Below are 23,596 nucleotides of genomic sequence, written 5' to 3' on the forward strand. Positions count from 1 at the left end.
TGATTTTTTTTTTTCCCCAACCTAGAAATAATTATACCAGAAAAATTATTTTTTGAACAACTCAGTTTTGGGCTCCTCTGAACATCAAGAAAAGCCTAAATGTTGTGTCTTCAAATGCAGATAACACTGGCCTCTGCCTTTCAGCTTGTAGCATTCATGTCTGCAGACAGGCTTCGCTCAAGCGTAGAAAAAAGAGCTCTCTACTGCCTCATCTATAAAATGGAGCAGGTAATAAACTACCTGCCAAATTGGAGTCAGCAATGAGTTGCCACGGGAAGCACAGTGTGTGAGGATGGCCATAAATGTGTACAGGAGGAAAATGAGAGAGACGGTGTTCCATAGTCAAACCAGGAACAAAGAACAGAAAGCTGAAAGAATGAGCCCAGATGAAGGCGCTCAGACAGAGAACTGTATTAGGGTAAGGCCCTGGGCTTATTTGCTTTTTTTCCCCTGGCACTTAGCACAATGTCAGCACATAGCAAGGGCTCGGATATTTTTGACTCTTTCAATGAATGAATGAATGCATGCATTGAGGATTTCCTAGGCATTATACCCCCAAAGGATCTGCCAGTTAAGGATTTGGTGCGTCTGTCCAGCCTAGTTTGGATCTGGAGGTGGCACCTTGAGGTCACATCTGGAGACCAGCAAGTAGGAGAAAGTCTCTGAATGATCTAAATGTCTCAGAATAAAGTAGGCTGGAACAGCACAAGGTAATTGTGTGGGTTAAGCAGTGTTAGGAGCTAAATTGGTATAAATCCCATCTCTGTGTAGTTTGTACACTGAAAATCTACATGTTGAGTTACATAATTTGCCAACTGAGTTTGTGGTGTTTGTAGCTGACCCACTAAGCAGTGGCCTGGGAGAATGGAACAGGAGCTTGTGACAAGCCACAGTCCCTAAGCTCATAGTTTGACAGCCAGAATTATCAGAGGCTGATCTAAACGGCCTTTTGCCCAATGCCCTAGGTGGTTTTGCATAAGCTGTAACTTAGATCATTTATCTCATTTTAAATAGAATATTCATAACTGACCCCTAAAATGACATTAAAGAAAAATAGTATTCAATATAAATATTTTATTTAATATCATTTTGGGGGTCAGTTACCTAGAAATATATATTTATTGTTTACAGGCTCTTGCTACTAAATAGGTTGATTATATTGATACAGTGCTAGCAAACAAAGCAAAATACTTAAAGGTATTGTCTAAATAATCTTACACCACTGTCCTCGAGATCCACCTTGGGGAAAAAAGGTTAAAAGACTCTTTAAACCACATCAAATGACATTTTTATATAACCTGTAAAAAATGGACAAAATTATCATTTCCAATTCATCGTCCTATAACCTTGCAAAAAACGCAATAAAACACTATATTCTTGGCAAAAGCAATATGTCTGAATTCCAATTACACAAAAACACAGAGAAATCCAAGTCAATTTCTTCTTAAAGCTATAATTAATATGAAAGAGCAGAAAGTCTTATAACAACAGAAATACATTTGTATTAAGAAGATAATTCTTGGCCATTACCAGAAAATTGTTAATTCTTGAAAGAGCACATGTATATAAATAGTTAGTACAATTATTATACTTTTCTCCCTACATGAAATATGATAATGTCAATGTTACAACCAATAATAAATGAAAGAGTATGAATGTGAATTTATTTAATGGTTTTACTGCATCTTCAGTGCAGATGGGCTGCAGTCTAGATTAGAATAAAGATTTGTAAGAGTCGAGAATTGCTGAAATGATTGATTAGGAGTACAATACAATCTTCCTGCCCTATGGGTTCTCCTATTAGCAAAGTGTCATTTGCCCTCTGATATGTTACATAATCCCCACAACTTCCCAAGCTCAGCATCCTTGAACCAAGTGAGTCCTCGGTTCTCACAAGTAATTCCTTTCAAGGTCCAAAAGCCCAAGTATCAGAGAAAAGAGAAATGTATAATCTGAGACAAAAGAAAGGGGCCATCTGCATGCTTAGTTATAGATGCCAGCCACACCCTGTTATTTGATTCCATTTCATTCCTTATATGACACATAAAATGCACTATCCAGAATATAACTGATTTGGATGCAAGTCCACTAAAATGAATTTTCTCTGAGGTTTTTTTTTTTGAGGATTTCAAGACAACTTTTAGAATAATTAGACACACGATATCTTTTTGCAGCTAAAACCTCTGCATTGGTTTCTCATTGTCACATAGATTCCACTTGCCTTATATGTCATATAGGTTCTATTTGCCATATATGGCACAGGCCATAGTGCTCTGGCCACAATATACTTCTCTCCTGCCATTCCCTCATGCAACCTATCTACCCCACACCTCCACCAAAGAACACCCAGCATCCCAAACAAGTAAAAAATAAGATAAGGGACTCATTCACCTACATTTCCCAGATATCATCATTCATTTAGCAAACATCTATTTAACACCTTCTATGTGATTGGCTGTGAGTATAAAACAATGAAGAAAACATTGTTCCTATCCAAAAAACTCATAATCTGATAAACTTCTGTCAAATGTCACAGGGATATGTCTTCTTGTTATGAAGGAAACAGGACACACACTATCTTTCCAATCACCAAGGAGAAAGAGCCTGAGACCTAACAGAACAGCACTGGTAATATGGTAGCCAAAACTTTCTACTAGAGGAGCAGCTTTCTTTGCTGGGCACCATGGCTCATGCTTGTAATCTCAGAGCTTTGTGAGACCAAGGCAGAAGAACCCAGGAGTTGAGCCCAGGAGTTCAAGACCAGCCTGGGCAACATAGTGAGACCCTGTCACTATAAAAATTTTTTTTAAATTAGCCAGACACAGTGGCACACACCTGCGTCACACACACCCGTGTACACACAGCAGCACATGCCAGCTACTTGGGAGGCTGAGGCGGGAGGATCGCTTGACTGAAACCCTGTCTCTAAAAAGAAAAAAGAAGGGAAAACAAGAGAAGCTGCTTCCAATTATCAATCGCATCCAAACATGGGCCAACCCACACCATTTACCCACAAAAGAATGAAGGATTGGAGAGAGAACTGGCCTTCGAAGTGCAGAGTGAAATGCAAGGGAGAATCTGGTGTCCGGCAGATCTTTCAAGGTCACCAGATTCTTGATAATGCCAGAAACAAGGCCTACCACGTGACCATGATGAGAAAGATGGCCAGGCCCTGGGACGGCCCTGGTGTGAGCAGAGTAAGCAGAGGTGAAACCTTGCAACCCAAAAGGCTGGCAGAAGAAAGTGATGATTTAAGCTCACCAAGAGAGTATTCAGGTCTTGGGGTAACTGAGGTATGAAGAAACACCAGCACTTTGGTAGCAGGAAGGGCCTGGGATTTCTGCTTTCTTGCAAAAAGCAGCCACAAGAATTTGCAGATCACATAGATTAGTGGAACAAGACTACGTTGACCACTTCTTCAATGGATATAGGGAAGGGATGACCAGGCTATGAAAGACTTGGAACCCAGCTCTCTTGGAAGGTGAGAGAAGAGAGGTCCCCAATGAATGACATCATAGCATCTCTCATTATCTCAAAGCTACCATTTATGGAGCCCTTACTAATCCCCATGACCACCCATGCAGTATTATGATCTCTCATTCTATTATGAAGAGACTCAGGCTCAGATAGACTAAGTAACTTTCTCAATATCCACACAATTAGCCATGTGTTGGAGTCACAATTCTAAAAGCAGTACATCTAATCACTATGCTGTGGTGCCTCCCTGTTTGAGTTGCTTAATTGGCCCTAGGTCTCATGGGAATGGGAGCTCTGTTGCACATCACGAGGATAAAGGCAAATGCAGTTAAGCTGCTCTCCACGTGAGATGCCAAGCAACACTGGTCATCCCAGAGATTTCCAGGCTGACTTCACACCAGCTTAGCCTTTAAAACTAAACTAAGCTAGCAAGTGCTAGGATCAAAAAATAAATAGCTAAAAAGTATCAACACTGATCAAAGAATAAAGTGAACAGTCACATACATTCATATCTAGTTTATACCACAGAGCAGTCATTGCTAAATAGAAATAACTCTTCTTGAAACCAAAATGCGGGATCAAAATAAATGAAAAACAAAACAGTTATTCTATTCTGGAAGTCAGTTATACAAGTTGATTACATATGAAGGGGACTCATTTCTCTATAAGTATGACTAGAAGGCGTTGGTGTTATTTTAAGTCTTTGCCATGCTACATAGAGATTGTTTATGCAGCAAGTAGTTGCCACAGCGGCAGGGGCTGGAGAAGAAATGTGTGTGCCTCAGCAGAGGCAAAGGAGTGTAGGGACCTGTCAACTGAAACTTGGTGTGCTGAATAAAATATTTACAGCACTATTTTATGGAGTGATCCACCTCCAAGGCATCAACTGCTTTATGCAGTATCGCATCACACTAAAAATGTTCCCTTCTGGGTCTACATATAGATGAAGTTGAAATATGTTCTTATGAATATTGGCATGATTGGAACAGATATTTGTAACTATACCTAAAATGTAGTCTCGGGGGCATAGGATTAAGAGTGCTGCAGATTGAAATTTTGGATATGTCTATTTCATATTGGGAAAAGGACCTCTGTATGCTTTTTTTAATTTCTTTCATGCCATTAGAAGGATGTGTATGTTCTGCAGTTTTAAGATAACATTTTTGCTTTGCTGTTTAGTGATCTAGTGAAAAGACTGCACAGCTGAACATTTGTCTCTGTGGTGCATCTAGAATGTTAATAACCCAGTTATCATATGACTTGCATTTGTTTAGAAAAATGAGACAGATCTCTTTTTTATCCATTTAGTTTAGTAAATGCTATATGTTTAAATATATATAAATGTTCCACCAGACCTAAGTTTCTCAGCCTTTGCACTATTGATCTATTAGGCTAAGTAAATCTTTGTTGTGGCGCAATTGTCCTGTGCGTTGCAGGGTTTTTAGCATCATCCCTGGTCTCTACTCACTAGATACCATCCCCCCAATGTGACAACCAAAAATATCTGCAGACATTGCCAAATGTCCTCTGGGAGCAAAATCACCCCAACTGAAAACAATGCCCTACATATTCCATCAAGATCGAGCCCCGATATTCCTCAACTGTGGCAAAGAGCCATTGTCTTTACTGGAGGTCAGGGTGTCTCTGGATGAGCTCTCCTTATCTACGCATCTCAAATGCACTACCTGGAGGTCTGGCTCTCACAGGGCTGAGAATAATGACCAGAGCCAGGTGTACACAAAGAGAATTTTCTCCTCTAATATTTAAGTACAGCTTTATTTTTGTTTTGCAATTAACCTCTGCTCCACAGCCTTTAGTACATCTACTAGTGTTGTCAAGGAGACAACCTCCAACTAGTAGATAACAGGTAGGCCAAGATAATTGGCCCTTGGTTCCTTTCTGCTGCTCCTGCACACACAGTGGACCTTGCTGCCTCCATAAATCAGGACTGGCTGCATGATTATTGTATCCAAATAAGAAACTCACAAATTCTAGTCTCCTTTCCTTACCTGATTTAGAACTAAAGAGACACATTTAATTTGCTTCACCAGATCAAATAAAGAGGAAGTCTGGCAATAGCGATAAACCCCAGAGATCAGCTAAATTATGTCCCAACTTGACATTTATATGAGCACACGCCTCTCAATCTCCAGAGGTGATTAGATTAAGGTTATTTTAGCTTGCACTTCATGCACGCACATCCCTAAAGACTCAGGGAAAGGGGTGGATGGTGACTAATACCATCAGTGATTTTATTCAAATGTTTTGTATTGCCAATATGCTGCCTAAAATGTTACTTAGGATGGAGAGCTACATTTCTACAGAGTGCACGCAAAGCCTTTTACATTTCAGCATTAAGGTTTTCACAAAACCTGCTCTCTCTCAGAGCCTGAGCAAACCCTTCTGCTGTTGGGATACATGATCATTGTTTGCTATCTGGGCAGATCCCACATGGCATCCTCTATCCCCAGAGACATAAATCATTTTGCTCAGAGATTTTGACTTAGTTCATTAACTCCAGAACCCTCAGGAGAAGGCTGAGACAGTGCACTGGAATGCAGATCGAACTACACTGTCTCCTGTGTGCATGGTAAGGTGGTAAAAAGCATTCCTTTGCCTCTAATCTGTGTCAAAAAACAAAAACCAAGAGAAATATAACTTGTGCTTCATGAAAATCAAAATTAGAGCTGAAATGCCCAGTCACCAACAGCAAGCCAAAACCAGCCTCTCTGTCCTGGCATGAGTCAAATCCAACTGATCACATCCAGGGTTGTTGCATTTATCCTGCCTCAATTTGTTCTTGAACAGAGAATAGCCATGATCTTAAGAATTTCAGATTTCAGACCCGATGGTTTGAGGAATAGATATATAATACATCTCAAAATGTACTATCGATTGGCATGGAAAAATAGTAAATTATTATTGTTTTGGGCTTTTTTGTTTTGTTTTGTTTTTTGTTTGCTTTGAGATGGAGACTCACTCTGTCTCCTAGACTGGAGTGCAGTGGTATCATCTTGGCTCACTGCAACCTCTGCCTCCCAGGTTCAATTAATTCTCTTACCTCAGCCTCCCAAGCAGCTGGGACTACAGCCACGTACCACCACACCCAGCTAATTTTTGTACTCTTAGTAGAGACTGGGTTTTGTCATGTTGACCAGGCTGGTCTCAAACTCCTGACCTCAGGTGATCCACCTGCTTCAGCCTCCCAAAGTGCTGGGATAACAGGCATGAGCCACCTCACCCGGACAAATTATGATTTTTTTTAAAAATAAATAACTTCCTCCAATCCAAAAGACATGTTTCAGCCTTGGTTAAAAAAATATATGGGTAGCAATTTAGTGTTATGAATTTTAGAATTACTTTATCTGTAGCTTGTAAAATAAAATTTCAACCCTTTTTAGTTGTAGATATGTATATTGTTTCTCTTACTTCCCTGAATTCTCCTTTGCTCTTTATGTAATATTTAATCTATTCATAATATGGCCATTCATCCTCTATTTAGCAGACCTGTTCCAAATATTCTATCTTGTTGCTATTGTGGTAGACGACCCTATCTCAGAATATGTGTTCCAATTTAAAGTCCAAAAATACCTACAAGTGCCTATAAGAACAAAACACAAAATACTTCGGAAAGAGACATGCCTCATCGTACCTAAACTCCCAATATCCTATTACACAGAACTGTCAGGTGCAAGGGAAACTCCATAATTCATTTTCCTCCTTTGTCTATATTTACCCTCACTTCAATCCACATAGGATTTCAGGCAACTTACAAAAGTATATACATCACAAAAGAATAAAGTAGTTGAAGGAATCAGGGCAAAGGCAAATGAGAATAGAAAGTTAGTAAAAACCAGAGGTAAGATCAGAATGCAGACAGTCAGAGCATGGGGCCCCATCCAGGTACAAGAAGTGATCCTGGAGTGTTCCTTTAAGCTGCCTAATGGCCAAAGAGACGACAGAAAGACCATCGTTGTGAGACTGAAAGCAAACTGTTGAAGAGCAGCCTGGTTGGATGTCAAGACCTGAGAGTCATCTCTCTGGTGGTGCCTCCTAAGGAAGGAACTCAACAGCATCTGAATTCATTTTGTTCATCTTCCTAACCTTTACCAAGGGAACGCCTAAGCCCTCCCAAGTAAGACATGGATGGTTTTCATTGTTAAAAATAATCACTAGGGAGGAAAAATTGGAGACACTATCCAGTGACTCATAGAGCTGCAAACGTTTCTCCTTCTTACTCCTTGTGTCTTATGGTTTTATTATACGCGTTTTGGTCCCCTTTCTGTAGCATGCTTGCTAACTCTCCCATCATATAGATAAAGGTCTAGCCACCCTAAAAACCCATTCTTTGAAAGTTGTGTATAACCTTAGAGCATCAGCCCCAAGACTGAAGAAGCCTTCACATGAATGAGGACCTGCAGTGCCCTAAAAACACGTTTTGCTCTAAAATACACCCTGCCAATGTGCAAAGTCTAGATTGTTTTGCTCTTAGCTTCCTATAGTACTTAAGTCCTACCTAGAATAATTCACCCTCAGTGAAACCTTTTTTTGAGGGGAGGGGACATATGGAAAAAAGCAGGCAACTCAGAGTAATAATGAATATTACATGCTCTTATAAAGAATGTCTTCAAAGGAGGGGAGCCTTGCCAGCATTACTGAGTAATGATCTTTGAACACAGCATTAAAGTCAAAGCATGAAGGAAGGCAGATAAAATATTTAATGACATCTAATATTCCCAGCTCTTGCAAAAAGCCAAGAACTGGTCACAGTTTATCAGTAGCTGCACATTTTAATATCATTAGACAACAATTTTTTCCAATCAGAGTAATAAAGTTACCAAAATCACGGGGTGGTAGAAAGGAAGGGAAATAAAGCTGCTCGGAAATCCTGTCTTTTCCAATTGACTTTTAATATGAATGTGGAAACTGGGCTCAACAATCAGTTGGCTCACTTGGTTCACAGATCGGCCAGAGCCTCAATAAATATTGAGGATGTTTCTACGAAACAATCTTTGACTAGTCATGTTCAGGACAAGTCTTTTAAAACCCCCCTCACCTCCTGGGACACAAGTGTGGTCAGAAGTCCTTTTTGGCTCTAGTGTGTCATTGACCTCAAATCTTCCAATCCTGTCAATATGAATCAGTTAAAGGAGAGTTACATATCTGGAATTTTGCACCAGGCAAATAGGTGCTTCAAGAGGATGGGGTGGAGGTAGATAAGTATGTAGGTAGGTCGATAAGGCAAGGAGATCTGTTCTGTCACAAAAAGAAAACCAGGCAGGAACAGTGGACAAACAGAAACCAGTCTATGGAAGGACAATTTACTGAGACACCAATTTGCCTGGGTTCTTAAGGAATAGTCTTCTCCTCCTCCACTGCACCATCCCCCTCCACATAGCAAGGTTCTTACTGTTCTTGCCACAGAAATTTGAGAAAATATAAGCTACTTAAAGCTACTTTTTTGTAAAAACCTGAGTTGTTGGGTTTTTTTTTTTTAAGATACAGAATATATCAATTTTCTAAGACTGCTATAACTAAGTGCCACAGACTGGGCGGCTTAAACAACATGGATTTATTTTCTCACAGTTTTAGAAGCTGGAAGTCTGAGGTCAAGGTGTCGGCAGGGTTGGTTTCTTCTGAAGGCTGTCTCCTTGGCTTGCCAGGTGGCCGCACTCTTGCTGCGTGTTCCATGCTCATCTCCCTGGGCTGCATTGTCTGGTGTCTCTCTCTGTGTTCTAATCTCCCCTTCTTACAAACACACCGAGCTTACTGGATTACGGCCCACATGGATGACCTCATGTTTACGTAATTACCTCTTTAAAGGCCCTATCTGCAAAAACAGTCACATTCTAAGGTGCTGTAGTACTTCAACATATGAATTTGGAGGACCCCAAAGTTCAGCCCATAACACAGAGAAACATATTTTGGGAAATGAAGAGAGAGGCATGTAAGTCCTGTGGGAAGCTCATATCTACACCCATTTCAGGGAGTGCCTAGGGAGGTCATAAGACCTTGAAGGTGTTGCTCTGGGAGACACCTAGAGAGGACAGACCTAAGTACAATGATGCCTCGGCCTCCTTCGGGATTCCTGGGCCCAAAGACATGGCACACAAGTAGCAGAGCCTCCCAATCTGAAGGTGGGGACACTAAAAATTTTTATGGTCACAGGAACAGGCTGGTGGTCGATGACCAGATGGTCATCCCTGATGCTCAGCCTCTAATGCCCAAATGCTTTGCACCATTCAGGGGTAGAATTCCACAGGGAGCCTCAGCAATGACCAACATTGAATTTCTAGACAGCCCTGTGGATAGGGGCTCTGCAACAGATTTACATTAGTTTAAAGAAAACGTAGAATGTGATATTTCCTGTTGCTTACAGGCTGAATTTACACCTGCAAGAATTATGTCAGGATGTATATAAAGTTTAGGAAAGAATAAAACAGAATAGAAACCAAGCCCATATTTATACAATAAGCCAACCACGGCATCTCAAACTGCACAGAAGCAGGACAGAGTTTAAATTAAGAGGTCTTAGAGTACAAAACAATTTATCTGGATGTAAAAGGCAAAAGTGAGTCAGGTCTCTTGACCTATTCCAACAATACACGCATCTTCTCCATAAATGATAATAACAGTAGTTCTACGTGCTAGGAGCCAATCCCATCCAATCACTTCAGCACTCTTTTTTTTTTTTTTTTTTTTTTTTTTTTTTTTTTTGAGATGGAGTCTCACTCTGTCCCCCAGGCTGGAGTGCAGTGGTGCAATCTCGGCTCACTGCAACCTCCGTCTCCTGGGTTCAAGTGATTCTCCTGCCTCAACCTCCCAAGTAGCCAGGATTATAGGGACCTGCCACCATGCTGGGCTAATTTTTATATTTTTAGCAGAGATGGGGTTTCATCATGTTGGCCAGGATGGCCTCAAACTTCTGAGCTCAGGTGATCTGCCTGCCTCAGCCTCCCAAAGTGCTGGGATTACAGATGTGAGTCAGCAAGCCCGGCCTCTCATTGAATTTGAAATAGTTATCGTAGCTCTCCTGTGTATCTCAGTATTTTAGCATTATTTGTGATCTCAGGTATCTCTTGTTGACACAATCCTCCTCCTTAAATGCTAAACTTCATGAGAGCAGGATCTCTATTTTCTACCTCTTTTGGACTGTTTCATCGTAGCTAGAGAAATTTGGCTCAGTTAATTCCAGGTGACAGCCATGACCAAGAAGTCTTTCTTTTCTTCCCTTCATAAGCATTAAACAGAATCTGTGTGTCCCTTTGTATTCCTGAGACAGAATGGGGAGTGAAATCTCCCTGTTTTTCCATTAACACAAATTAAGGCCATTTTCAGAAAAATTTTCTGGCAGGTAGCTAAGTTCTAGAAATATCACTGGAAGAAAAAAGAGGTCTGGTATTGAGAAAAATAAGAGAAACCAGAAGAGAGGCAGATTCCAGAGAAAAAGCATGAGAACATAATTAGTTCAGTTTAGGGTAATATGAGCACTTGAAAGTCCTCTCCACCCCTTCTCCTACCCCATACCCAGCCAAGTAATGTGCTTTTTCTAAGCCCTGACTTCTGAACCACTAAAGAAATAAAACAGTAAAGCAAATAGGAAATTAAAACATCCCCATTATTTAAAGTAAGGTTGATATTATAGAACACAGTGTATACCTGTAGGCCAGTGGATTCACGCAGGCTGAATCCCGAATTAGACTGCTGCTGGTCCTCCCCACCATGGGTGCCCTTTACCTCCCATGGTAGGTGCAAGGACTTTCCCACTAAGCCTCCTGAAGGCCAAGAGGAACCAAGACAACATGTTCTCCAAGAGCAGCTCACCAATCAGGGAGTTTTCTCCTCTCCAAAGTGGAGAAGGAGTACAAAGAGGATGAAAGTGTTTTACTAATGCACATGACTCCCTGTGGAAGAAAATATCAGGAGTGAAGAACATGTGCTCTCTCCCAATGGACATGTTGGGCATAAGGTCCCAAACACAAGCCAGGGGAGCCAGCCCACACGTGAATGTAGAGGGAGATGAGGGGGTATTCAGGAGTGAGGTCTGGGCTGGGACATGCCCTGGGTATTGGCAGTAGACACATAGTGATGGAAACCAAGAACTGAGATGCGCTTCCTCAGAAAGGGGATGTAGAATGTGAGGAAAGGGGGAGTGCGAATAGAGCCCTTAGGAAGATGAGCATTCAGGCGTAGAGAAGACAAAGAGAAACCGGGGAAGAAAGGTAGAAGGAAGCATCCGAGAGCTAGCAGAACAAGGGCAGAATGGTGTTGTGAGAGCCAAGAAAAGGAGAGAAGACAAGAGTGAGCAATAATGACCAACGATAGGAATCGGGGATGGCTCGGGCAGTTGGCAGCCTGGAGAGCACTTCTACCCACTTCTGAAGAGTAGTTTTGAGATGAAAGCCTAATTGTAGTGGGTTGAGAAATGAATAGAAGTTGAGGAAAACCTATTCCCCGCCCTCAAGGAGAGAAGAGCTTGGTGGCAGCTACGGATAATTAAACAGGCAATTACAAAAGGCATGGTCTTTGACTTAGATTCATGAATGTGTCCCCAAAAGGTCAAAAAACATCATGGACCAAACTACATGTGCCTCATTTGTATGTGAATTAATCTGGGAAAAGATGCATAGCTTTCATAAAATCCAATTGCCTAACATGAGGAAACAAGAAAACAGGCTACTAAATAGAGACAGTTCAGAATCCTAAGCCCTCAGAAAGAACAAGTTTATAGTTAAAGTCCTAGGTCATGGCAGCCAAGTAGGGTAGGAAAAGAACTGAATCCAGAAAGTCAACTACATTAGTCCATTTTCGCCCTGCTATAAAGAACTTTCCTGAGACTGGGTAGCTTATGAAGGAAAGAGGTTTAATTGACTTACAGTTTTGCATGACTGGGGAAGCCTCAGGAAACTTAACAATCATGGCAGAAGGGGAATCAGTCACGTTCTTCACAAGGCAGTAGGAGAGAGAAGTGCAAAGGATGAACTTCTAAACACTTATAAAACCATCGGATCTCTTGAGAACTCACTCACTACTATGAGAACAGCATAGGGGAAACCGATGCCATGATCCAATTACCTGCCTCCCTAGACATGTAGTGATTACAGGTCCCTACTTTGACTCATGGGTATTATGATTCAAGATGAGATTTGGGCGGGGACACAGAGCCAAACCATATTAACAATTCTCCCAGAGGTGTTTCCCTAATTGATACCATTGATACCTGGGGGGCACTTGAGGGGTCAGGTGAGGAAGTCTTGGTAAAAGAATAGGAGAAACTAAAGCAATGAGAGAGACGGAAAGCCAGAGCAGTCATCCATGAATTTCACAAATATCTGATAAGTGCCTGCATGTCCTAGGCAGGGCGCAAGACCTTGGATACATCCTTCACGGAACTTACATTCTAAGAGCTTTTGTGTTTAAAATATGAGATGCTGAAACTTGACGTTTCACAGGTGAAAACAGCTCTTTCACTACATCAAGTTAGATTTGCTCAATTATTTCATTCTTAAATCACCATGTTCCCCTTTGGAGGGGGGAAAAAAAAGAAAGAAAAACCATGCATGGTGATTAACCCACCAAGCTGCTAGTTCAATCTCCCGTGCTCTCCTTTGAGTCATGAGGGTGCAAGGAAAAAACAGGATGACAATAAAAAGAGAGAGAAAATTAATATGTTAAAACTTTACATTTCAACATTGAGCTGACATTGCAGCAAGGCTCCTTCCAGCTGCTTTGTCTGGCCATGTCAAGAAGTGACCATGATTTATGGTGCCACCTCCGTAATTTCAATGCTCTTGATCTCCCACTGGAAGCAGTGACAAGTAAGGTTAACTGCTGTGTAAAGAGACAGTATGAGTAATGCTTCATGCACAGAGCTGGCACTGATCTACAGTGTGGCGGTGAGGTGCGGGGAGCAAGCAGGGATGTCAGCCATTGGTTAAATCCCTTTCGAATGGCAACCTCCAAAATGCCCTAACACCTTGTGGAACAGTCAGGACTTACGTGGAAAAATACCCTGAATTGTGTTAGGATCTTTTGCCTTATCCTTGTTCCCTTACAAACATGAAACAGCCAACTTGACTGATAATTGCATTCTGTATTGTTAGTAATGGCTAACACTAAGTGTCCATGCCATGTGCCAGGCCCTGTCTACTTGGCTTATAGTCATTGCTCCAGTTATTCCTCCTCTTATCAGCCCCCATGGTCATCCCCATTGACAGATGAGAAGAATGAGGCTCAGAAGGTTAAACAGCTCACCCAAGAGTGTGAAGCCACGCCAGGATTTGAGCCCAGATCATCTGACTGCAGGAGCTTGCTACACTAGTCCATTCTTGTTTATTTAATCCTATCTATTTATTTTTACATGTATTTTTTTTTCTTTAGCCAGCACACATACATTTCTTCTTTTTCTTTTTTCTTTCTTTTTTTTTTTTTTTTTTTTGAGATGGAGTTTCACTCTTGTCACCCAGGCTGCAGTGCAATGGCACAATCTTGACTCACTGCAACCTCCACCTCCCGGGTTCAAGAGATTCTCCTGCTCAGCCTCCCAAGTAGCTGGGATTACAGGTACCTGCCACCACACCTAGCTAATTTTTTTTTTCTTTTTTTTCTTTTTTTTTTTTTTTTTTTTAGTAGAGACAGGGTTTCACCATGTTGACCGGCTGGTCTCCAACTTCTGGCCTCAAGTGATCCACCCACCTTGGCCTCCCAAAGCGCTGGGTTAACAGGCGTGAGCCACCATGCCCAGCCTGCTTACATATATTTCTAAAGGATTGCTTGCTCTGCTACTAATGAGTAGACTGGAGTATGTGTCACTGTAGAAAATCATTCATTTACCTTCCAAAGCCACAGTTTGCCTTGGTAAACAGGGTCTAGATCAAAAATTGTTGTATATGCAAATATTCTATGAAGGCTAATTACTTTTTCATATACTTCTGTCTCATGTCTCCTAAGTAAAGGAAAAAGAAAGGAGAAACTAACATCAACTGAACAACTACTTCATTCTAAACATTGTTTCAGGTGCAAAAAACCTCACAATAACCCCACCAGGTAGATATCTTTATCCCCGTTTTATAAATTGGGAAATGGAGGCTCATGAAAGTCAGAGACATTTTCCAGGTATAACTGTGAGAGGTAGAAGTGGGCTCAAGGGCCTCAGGGATTCCTCACCAGGACTGACATGTATTGTGGATCTCTTAGTCACTTTCAGTGTCTCATACTCTATTTCACCTACAGGTGAGCAGAAATTAAGGGAAAGGAGAAGGAAAAGAAGAGAAGAAATTAAGGAGCAGTGTGAGAGTTGATTTCAGAGATTGGATATCCCTGAAACACTGAAGAAATGGCTTCTCTGCTTTCCAAATTTCCTCAAAATCTGACCTAGGTCTTATCAGGGATGTTTGTTTGTTTGGTTTGGTTGTTTGTTTTTGGCAGGGTTTTGTTCTGTCACCCAGGCTGGAGTGTAGTGTCACGATCACAGTTCACGGCAGCCTCAACCTCCTGGGCTCAATCGATCCTCCTGCCTCAGCCTCCTGAGTAGCTGGGACTACAGGGGCACATCCCTATTCCTGGCTCTTATCAGAGACTTTGGATTACAGTTGCCCAGACAACAACCCTGAGATGCTACACTCAAAGTACTTGCCTGGCAAAAAGCCAAATTCCCTCCATCTTCCGACATATGCACAGTACCTGTGTGAGGTTTTCTTTCCAAAGCACCTGAGGACAAGGTCAAGGCTGTGCTGCTATTGGGATTTTGTCCCGCACAGTAACTCAGCTGACAGTGACTGGGTTCCTAGAGAAGGAGCTAGGGGCCTACCCGCCTTTCTTCACACAAATGTCATCTCAGTCTTATCTTCTCAGCTCTTTCGCTGCACTGAAGAGTTCTTGAAAGCCAGTTCAAATCTCACTTCAAACTTTTTTTCTCTTAGAGAAATAAAAATGCTGTTGTTTTTGTCTAATGGAAGTACTGTGCTGTGACTGGATCTGTAACAACGGCGTGTCAAAATGCCAAAAAAGTGTGTCAAAAATAACATTTAAAAAAACTCAAGGGAGACATGTTATAGTCCTAAATGAGCATTTTTATTTCTCTGTGTTGAAATGTGTTTGTTTCCTCTCCAGGGTCTTAATAAACCTCAAAGAAACACACAACACTTAATGAACACAATTTCAGGGCCAATTCAGCTCTTGATATCCCATTACTGTCAAAACATCTCTCACTTGTATTTGTGAGTTCTCCTCTTCCAAGTCTTTCTATTCAATTTTTCTTCACTGGATGCTTATTTTCCCTAAATCCTGAACCTCTGAAGTATATGCATATTGCCATGAAGTTAATCAACTAAAAAGAATTAATTTCAATTTATTTTCTTTGTCATTTTTGAGGAAACATCATCAACTATTTCCTGACACATTAGAGATAAAAGTCAAATTCATGGCAATCCCATGTTGCCAAGGGTTTGTGTATTTAATTTAATGGGCTTTCAAATAATATTCAATAGAGTCTATAGGCAGTATGCTCGCCTCCCATGATTTGGCTGAGAAACGATAAGAATATCTAAATTTTTGAGCCTGTTCAGCTAAATTCAAAGTATCATAGTGTTGGCTGGGTGCGGTGGCTCACATCTGTAATTTCAACACTTTGGGAGGCCAAGGCGGGCCGATCACTTGAGGTCAGGAATTCGAGACCAATCTGGCCAACATGGCCAAACCTGGTCCCTACTAAAAATACAAAAATTAGCCAGGCATGTTGGGGCGTGCCTGTAATCCCAGTTACTCAGGAGGCTGAGGCAGGAGAATCGCTTGAACCCAGGAGGTGAAGGTTGCAGTGAGCTGAGATCTCACCACTGCACTCTAGCCTGGGTGCAGAGTGAGACTCTGTCTCAAAAAAAAAAAAAAAAAAGTATCATGGTGTCTCTTTGCATAACTTGTAGAGGAAATATTTATTTCTATCAAGATCCATGGTGAAGATGTGATCTAATGCCAGGAAGCTCCTTGAATTTCCTGGTTCTATCACCTCATCCACTGCTTGTTGTCTACTTTGCTTTCTCACTGCAGAGGCAAACACATGACCCAGGCAGAAAAGTCAAAATCAGGATGTCTCCATTTCCTGAGCAAAGCAATTAAAAAGCAGGTGGACCTGTGGCATAGCAGAGCCATAGTTTGTTTTTTTTTTTAGGAATTATTTTAGGCCAGGTGCAGTGGCTCACGCCTGTAATCCCAGCACTTTGAGAGGCCGAGGTGGGCGGGTTGCTTGAGCTTAGGAGTTCGAGACCAGTCTGGCTCTACTCTGACTCAAACGAGAAAAAAAATATTTTGATAGTAGGAGGGAAAAGATATAAGGTCTCTTCTTAGTTCAAGAAGAATGAAGAATGAGGTAAGCATAAGTCTGGCACTGCTGATGGCCATTTTGTTGGGATGTGAAGAATGACTTTCTAAGCATGAAGTTAACAAAGGTAGCCAACAGCCAAAAAACAAAGAACAATCTTGATAATAGTGTTTGAACTCATAGATGCAGCTCTACCCAAAGTCAGATCCACCCTCTTAGATTTCCAAGTTATATGAGCCAATTCATTTCCTTTTGTGTCCATGTTAGTTGAATTTTGCTTCTCAGCCTTCCTGAATAACATACCTGATTCTTCCCATAGGTACCCAGAAAGAGTGTTTCATAAGCTAGAAGGCACAGTGGTTCCACGTGGGTGGGTTTTGTACTTTCCTGTTGCTATAACTGAATCATGCAAAGATGCAAGGTGCTTTTACACAGATGGTTTTCCCACAGAAATGGACTAAGATTGAAGATCTGCCCACCTCTCAGCCCTTTCTGGTTTTTTAATTTTTTATCTTCTTCATCTCTTCAATAATAACTTTTTACTGCAGAAGACCACTGATTACCATCCCCATGCTACATTTGCTAGGTGTTCTGATACAACTATGATGGGGTAGCAAACACGTACAATCTATACTACGAGGCAGTCACAATAAGGATTAGAGTCTTTGAAATATCCATACAATTGGGATTATTCAAAACATACTAAGAAACCCATTGATATTAATGGATCAAGAGCAAAAATCCATACAATTGTCTCCATAAATGTTGTAAAGGCATTTCAGGCTGGGTGCGGTGGCTCACTCCTGTAATCACAGCACTTTGGGAGGCTGAGGTAGGAGGATCACAAGATCAGGAGTTCAAGACAAGCCTGGCCAACATGGTGAAACCCCATCTCTACTAAAAATACAAAAGATTAGTTGGACATGGTGGTGGGTGCCTGTAATCCCAGCTACTCAGGTAGTTGAGGCAGGAGAATCGCTTGAACCCAGGAGGCAGAGGTTGCAGTGAGCTGAGATCACACCACTATACTGCAGCCTGGGCAACAGAGTGAGACTCCATCTCAAAAAAAAAAAAAAAAAAAAAAGGCTTTTGAAAATTTCAATATCTACTTTTAATTTTTTTATCTTAACAAAATAGGAAAAGATGAGTAAACTTCCTTAGCATGATAAAATACATCTGTCTCAATCTCCCATCATGCTTACTGAGAAAAAACTATACATATTCTCAAAAGATGAGAAACAAAACAAAGATGCCCACTTTATCAACTACTATATAACATTATAATGGGGATATCAGCCAATATAACAAAACAAGAAAAAGAAATGAGGCATAAAAAAAAGAAAAGAGGCTGGGCACGGTGGCTCACACGTGTAATCCCAGCACTTTGGGAGGCTAAGTTGGGCAGATCACTTGAGCTCAGGAGCTGGAGACCACCATGGGCAACATGGCAAAACCCCGTCTCTATAAAAACTACGAAAAAATTAGCCAGGCAAGATGGTGCACCCCTGTAGTTCCAGCTACTCAAGAGGCTGAGGTGGGAGGAACACTTGAGCCTGGGAGGCAGAGGCTGCAGTGAGCAGAGATCATGCCACTGCACTCCAGCCTGGGTGACGCAATAAGACCCTATCTCAAAAAAAAAAAAAAAAAAAAAAAAAAAAGAGAGAGAGAGAAAGAAAAGAGGTAAAATTAGCATCATTTAAAATAATGTAATACTCTCTCAAGAAAATCCAAGTCAACTGTTTTAATAATGCAAAGCTATTGCTGAAACTAAGAACGAGCATAAGTGTGATCAGAAACAAAATTGTTACATAAAATTAATAGCCACCACATATTTACTGTTCAGGCAACTACCGGTTGTATTGTAAAATGGAAGAAAAAGACTTGATTTGAAATAGCAAAAAAAAAAAAAAAAAAAGCTGAGGGGGATAATATATCTAGGAATGAACTTAGCCAGAAGTATGAAAAATCCACATGAAGTAAATTTTTAAATGCTACTAAGGGGCAAATAGTAAGTAAATAAATGGAAAGACAACCATTCTCTGAAACAAGGAAAATCAAATTATAAAGATGTCATCTCTCCCCAAATTAATCAGAGAATTTAACACAACTCTAGTGAGCCCAGCATGGTGGCTCACACCTGTAATCCCAGCATTCTGTGAGGCTGAGGCAGGCGAATCACTTGAAGTCAGGAGTTCGAAACCAGCCTGGCCAATATAGTGAAACCCCATCTCTACTAAAAATACCAAAAAAATTAGCCAGGCATGGTGGTGGGCACCCGTAATCTCTGCTCCTTGGGAGGCTGAGGCAGGAGAATTGCTTGAACCTGGGAGGTGGAGGTTGCAATGAGCCGAGATGGCACCACTGCACTCCAGCCTGGGTGACAGATGAGACTGTCTCAAAAAAAAAAAAAAAAAAAAAAAAAAAAACTCTAGTGAAATCACATATAATTAAGAAAAAAACACAGGCAAAGCCATTCTAATGTTCCTATGGGGGGAAAAAAAAGTGGTCAAGACTGTTCAGGAAAATGTAAAGAATTTATCTGAAAATAAAAGCAAGAAAAAGAGTAATAATGAAAAAGAGCAATGCTGGGTATTGACATCTGTTATAAAGCTAGAATAATTTTAAAGTACACCACCATTCATAAAAAAAATACCAATAGAACAAAACAGAAAAATTGAGAAATAGACCCAAATACACAATATAAATTTAATATATGGGTTTTTTGTTTGTTTGTTTTGTTTTTTAAGATGGAGTTTCACTCTGTCACCTAGGCTAGGGTGCAGTGGCACAGTCTCAGCTCACTGTAACCTCTGCCTCCCAGGTTCAAGCAATTTTTGTGCCTCAGCCTCTCAAGTAGCTGCAATTACAGACATGTGCCACCACACCTGGCTAATTTTTGTATTTTTAGTAGAGACGGAGTTTCACCATGTTGACCAGGCTGGTCTCAAACTCCTGACCTCAAGTGATCTGCCTGCCTCAGCCTCCCAAAGTGCTGGGATTACAGGCGCAAGCCACCAGGCCTAATTTAATATATGTTAATGTTGGCATTTCAAAATAACAGGCGAAAGGTAGTTTACACAATAAATAATACAGGTTAGCTATGTGAAAAAAATATTCAGTTGTATCCCTATCTCACGCTTTACACAAAAACAAATTTTAGATTGAGCAAAAATCTAAGTGTAAAATATAAACCCATAAAAATACCAAAGGAAAGTAGAAAAATATATTTAAACCCTCCAAGTGAGAAAAGACGTTCTGTGTATGTGACAAAACTCAGAACCCTGAAAATAGAAATTGTGAAAGATGGAACTATACATATAAAATATTTCTGAATGGCAAAAACATACAAATCAACAAACAAATAACATAAACAATTGAAAAGATAATCTAGGCCAAAAACACACACTTGCAGATGATATCACAACCAAAGAGCTAAAATTTCTTCACTATGTAAAGAATGTCCTACAAATTAATAAGGAAAAAAATAAACAATGCAAAAGAACACAGTCTGCTCAGGAAAGGAAATAATTAGTGACTTCCAAAAAAATGCTCAGCTTCACTCAAAATAACAGTAATTAAAATTATAATGAAATAACACTTTAGCCTTCTAAACTGGCAAACTTCAATACATTTGATAATATACTTTGTAGATGGGAATATGAAAAAACAGGCTCTCTCTTCTCATATCACTGATAGAAATATAAACTGATATAATCTCTATGGGGATAAATTTTGTAATATATATCAAAATGTTAGATGTTTGTATCTTTTAACTCATCAATTCCACTCCTAAGATCTTATCCTGTGGAAGTAAGATTCACATAGCATGACTGAGTACGGCATTGTTTATTGCAGGAAAAAATTAGGAAGAACTAAGTGTCCATCCATAGGAGATGTACATTCAAACAGTACACAGCCATTAAAAAGAAAAATGCTGGTCCCAGCTACTCAGGAGGCTGAGTCAGGAGCATCACTTGCACCCAGGAGTTGGGGGCTGTAGTGTACTATGATCATGCCTTTGAATAGTTACTGCACTCCATCCAGCCGGGGTGACATAAAAATAATAAATAATAAAGCATGTCTTTATGTTGTGACACAGAATGATCTGCCAGATACGTGTGCTTGTAATGCAAAGGATTTCTCTGAAAGGAAAAGCAAGAAACTGAAGCTGGACTCTTGGTGGCTGGAAGGTAGAGTGGGAAGGCTTGGTTTCACTGTATAACCTTATGTATCTTTTGAATTTGTGTTTTATACATGTTTGTATTACTTATTGAAAATAATTAGGGAGCTTCCTGAGAGCTTAACACATGGAGGTTCCTGGAGAGTGGCCCAGTCAGAAGGGCTTGGAAGCTCCCAGCACCTTCCCCACTACCTTGCCCTACGTATCTCTTCATCTGTATCCTTTGCAATATCCTTTATAATAAACAAGTAAACTTAAGTTTCAAAGATCAGATTTATGACATGTTCAGGTACTTGCCTCCAGCCACACAAGTAGTTCTCATCAGTGCCACACTGCCTCGCGAAATCCTAGAGATGACCAGCAAGTACATGCTGGACCCAGTCCGCATCTTGGTGGATTGACTCTGGAAGGCATCAAACAGCTTTTTGTGGTAGTGGAAAGAGAAGAGTGGAAACTCAACATCCTGTGTGATCTCTACAAAATGCTAACTGTCATTCAGGTGGTCATCTTCTGTAATACCAAAAGGAAAACTGACTGACTGGTGGAGAAAATGAAAGACGTCGCTCTCACCATGTCCTCAATGCACAGAGACACACCTCAGAAAGGGCCACAGTCTGTCATGAAGGAGTTCCCATCCAGCGCCAGCACAGGGCTCATTTCTACAGATGTCTGGGCCGGGAGGTCAGATGTCCCTCAGGTGTCTCTCATCATTAACTATGACCTGCCCAAAAACAGAATTGTACTCGCACAGAATTGGGAGATCAGGTCGATATGGCTGGAAGGGTGCGGCCATTAACTTTGTCAAGAATGACCGACATCCGCATCCCGAGAGACATTGAACAGTACTATTCCACTCAGATAGAAGCAATGTCTATGAACACCACTGATCTGATCCGAAGAAGCAGTCCCACTACTCTAAAGATGAGTTGGAGACTGTTCATCTATTTTGGGCTCCTGTTTGGAAATATTTAGGAGCAGTTTTTATTTAGTGGGGTTTATGTGGACTATCTTTACATAGCTCTCCCCCAAACACCCCAGGAAAAGCTCTGGGGATCCTGCCATGTCTTCTTATCCATATGTAAATAATGCATCGCTTTAAGCCTTTTTCACTAAACATTTAAAACTTTTCCCATAAAAATATAGTAATTAGAATTATTCAAATTACTAAATTATTTTTAAATAACAAAAATAGAATATCTATACTTCAATGCAGGGAGATTGTTTCTAAGACTCAATTTTAAGAAAATAAACCAAAATACAGAAAGTACATACATATCCACCACAATGGTTTTTCGTTGTTTTTCTTTTGTTTTAATAATGAGGAAGTGGCAACAACATAAATACCCAATATTAAAGGAATAAAGAAATAACATTACATGCATGAAATGAAATATTATGCAGCTATTAAAATGATGTTTATGAAGAGCTTTCAACAACCTGGGGATGTGGTTATGTGATAAAATTTAGTGAAAAAAATCAACACAGATAATTTTATATGCTATGATCTCAACTATGCAAAAAACACATAGGAAGCAAGTTAAAGTATTAATAATTATCTCAGTGCAGTGGAATTACAGAACATCTCTTTTCCTCTGCACTTCCTCATAGTTTTCAGTTTTCCCAAGATGGGGATATATTTTTACTATAGCATCAAAAATGGTTAATAACAATTAAAATCTGGACGCTCTTGCTCACAAACCCTGGATCCCTTATTTACTAATGACTGACTCAGAGAAACATCTTTCTAGGGCTTCATCATACATTTCACACACAATGGTTTTCTGTCTTCTAATAGGATCCTACCAGAAGTGATTTCATTTCATCTCCCTCTCAGTGCTGGAAAGATTGGTGCCCACCTTTTCCTCATCATGCCCTCTGCATGGGACTGTGAGTCCAGCAGTATAACAGTTTCAGGAGTCAGTCTACTGGGATACATATCCCAATTCCATCATTTTCGACTTCATTTCTCTGGGCCTCCCTGGGGATACAGGAGATCCCCCGTGGAATGTCACTACATGGATTAAATGAGATCCTTTGTGTCACGTGCATAGCTCACAGTCTGGGACCTAGTCAATCCTTAAGAAATATTAGGTATTTTGCACAATAGAGTGTGCTTTTCAATTCAAGACTGTGACTTCAAAACAGGGAGAGAAACTATCCTAATAACACCTTCTCTAGCAGCTTCTCTGAGTCCATTTTTGCCCAACAGTTTGAGATTCTATCATATGGCTTGAGGTTTTGTTTGCATTAATTCTTCCTTTACTCTGCCACTGGGATATCCTGCAGCCTTTGAAGCCCACACCAGCGGGAAGCCTTGGGGACTTTATAGACTTTGTGCTGATGCCCCGGGATGGCTGTCTTTCCTAGAGAAGAGGGAATGAATTGGGGGCAGCAGAAGGTCAGAGAAACCCCATGACCAACAGGCCTCCAGAAGATTTATGTATAACTCCTGAAAGGCCAGGACCATAGTTGGACTCCTTTAAGAAGAGAAAGAATTCAAACATTCACGTTGACCAGAAATAGATTGATTTCATGGCTAAACTCAAACACAAGATTGGAGCCCAGATCTTGATTCTGAACAGCATTCTCCACTAAAAGGAACGAGGGCTCCTCGAAGAAAATCT

General features: G+C 40.6%; 1 pseudogene; it reads left to right on the forward strand.

Moving 5' to 3' along the window:
* The first annotated feature begins 2,987 nt into the window (after positions 1–2,987).
* On the forward strand, positions 2,988–21,944 carry LOC102146125 (eukaryotic initiation factor 4A-III-like; annotated as a pseudogene).
* Positions 21,945–23,596: the final 1,652 nt, after the last annotated feature.

The sequence above is a fragment of the Macaca fascicularis genome, chromosome 18, assembly GCF_037993035.2.
Source record: "Macaca fascicularis isolate 582-1 chromosome 18, T2T-MFA8v1.1".
NCBI lineage: Eukaryota > Metazoa > Chordata > Mammalia > Primates > Cercopithecidae > Macaca > Macaca fascicularis.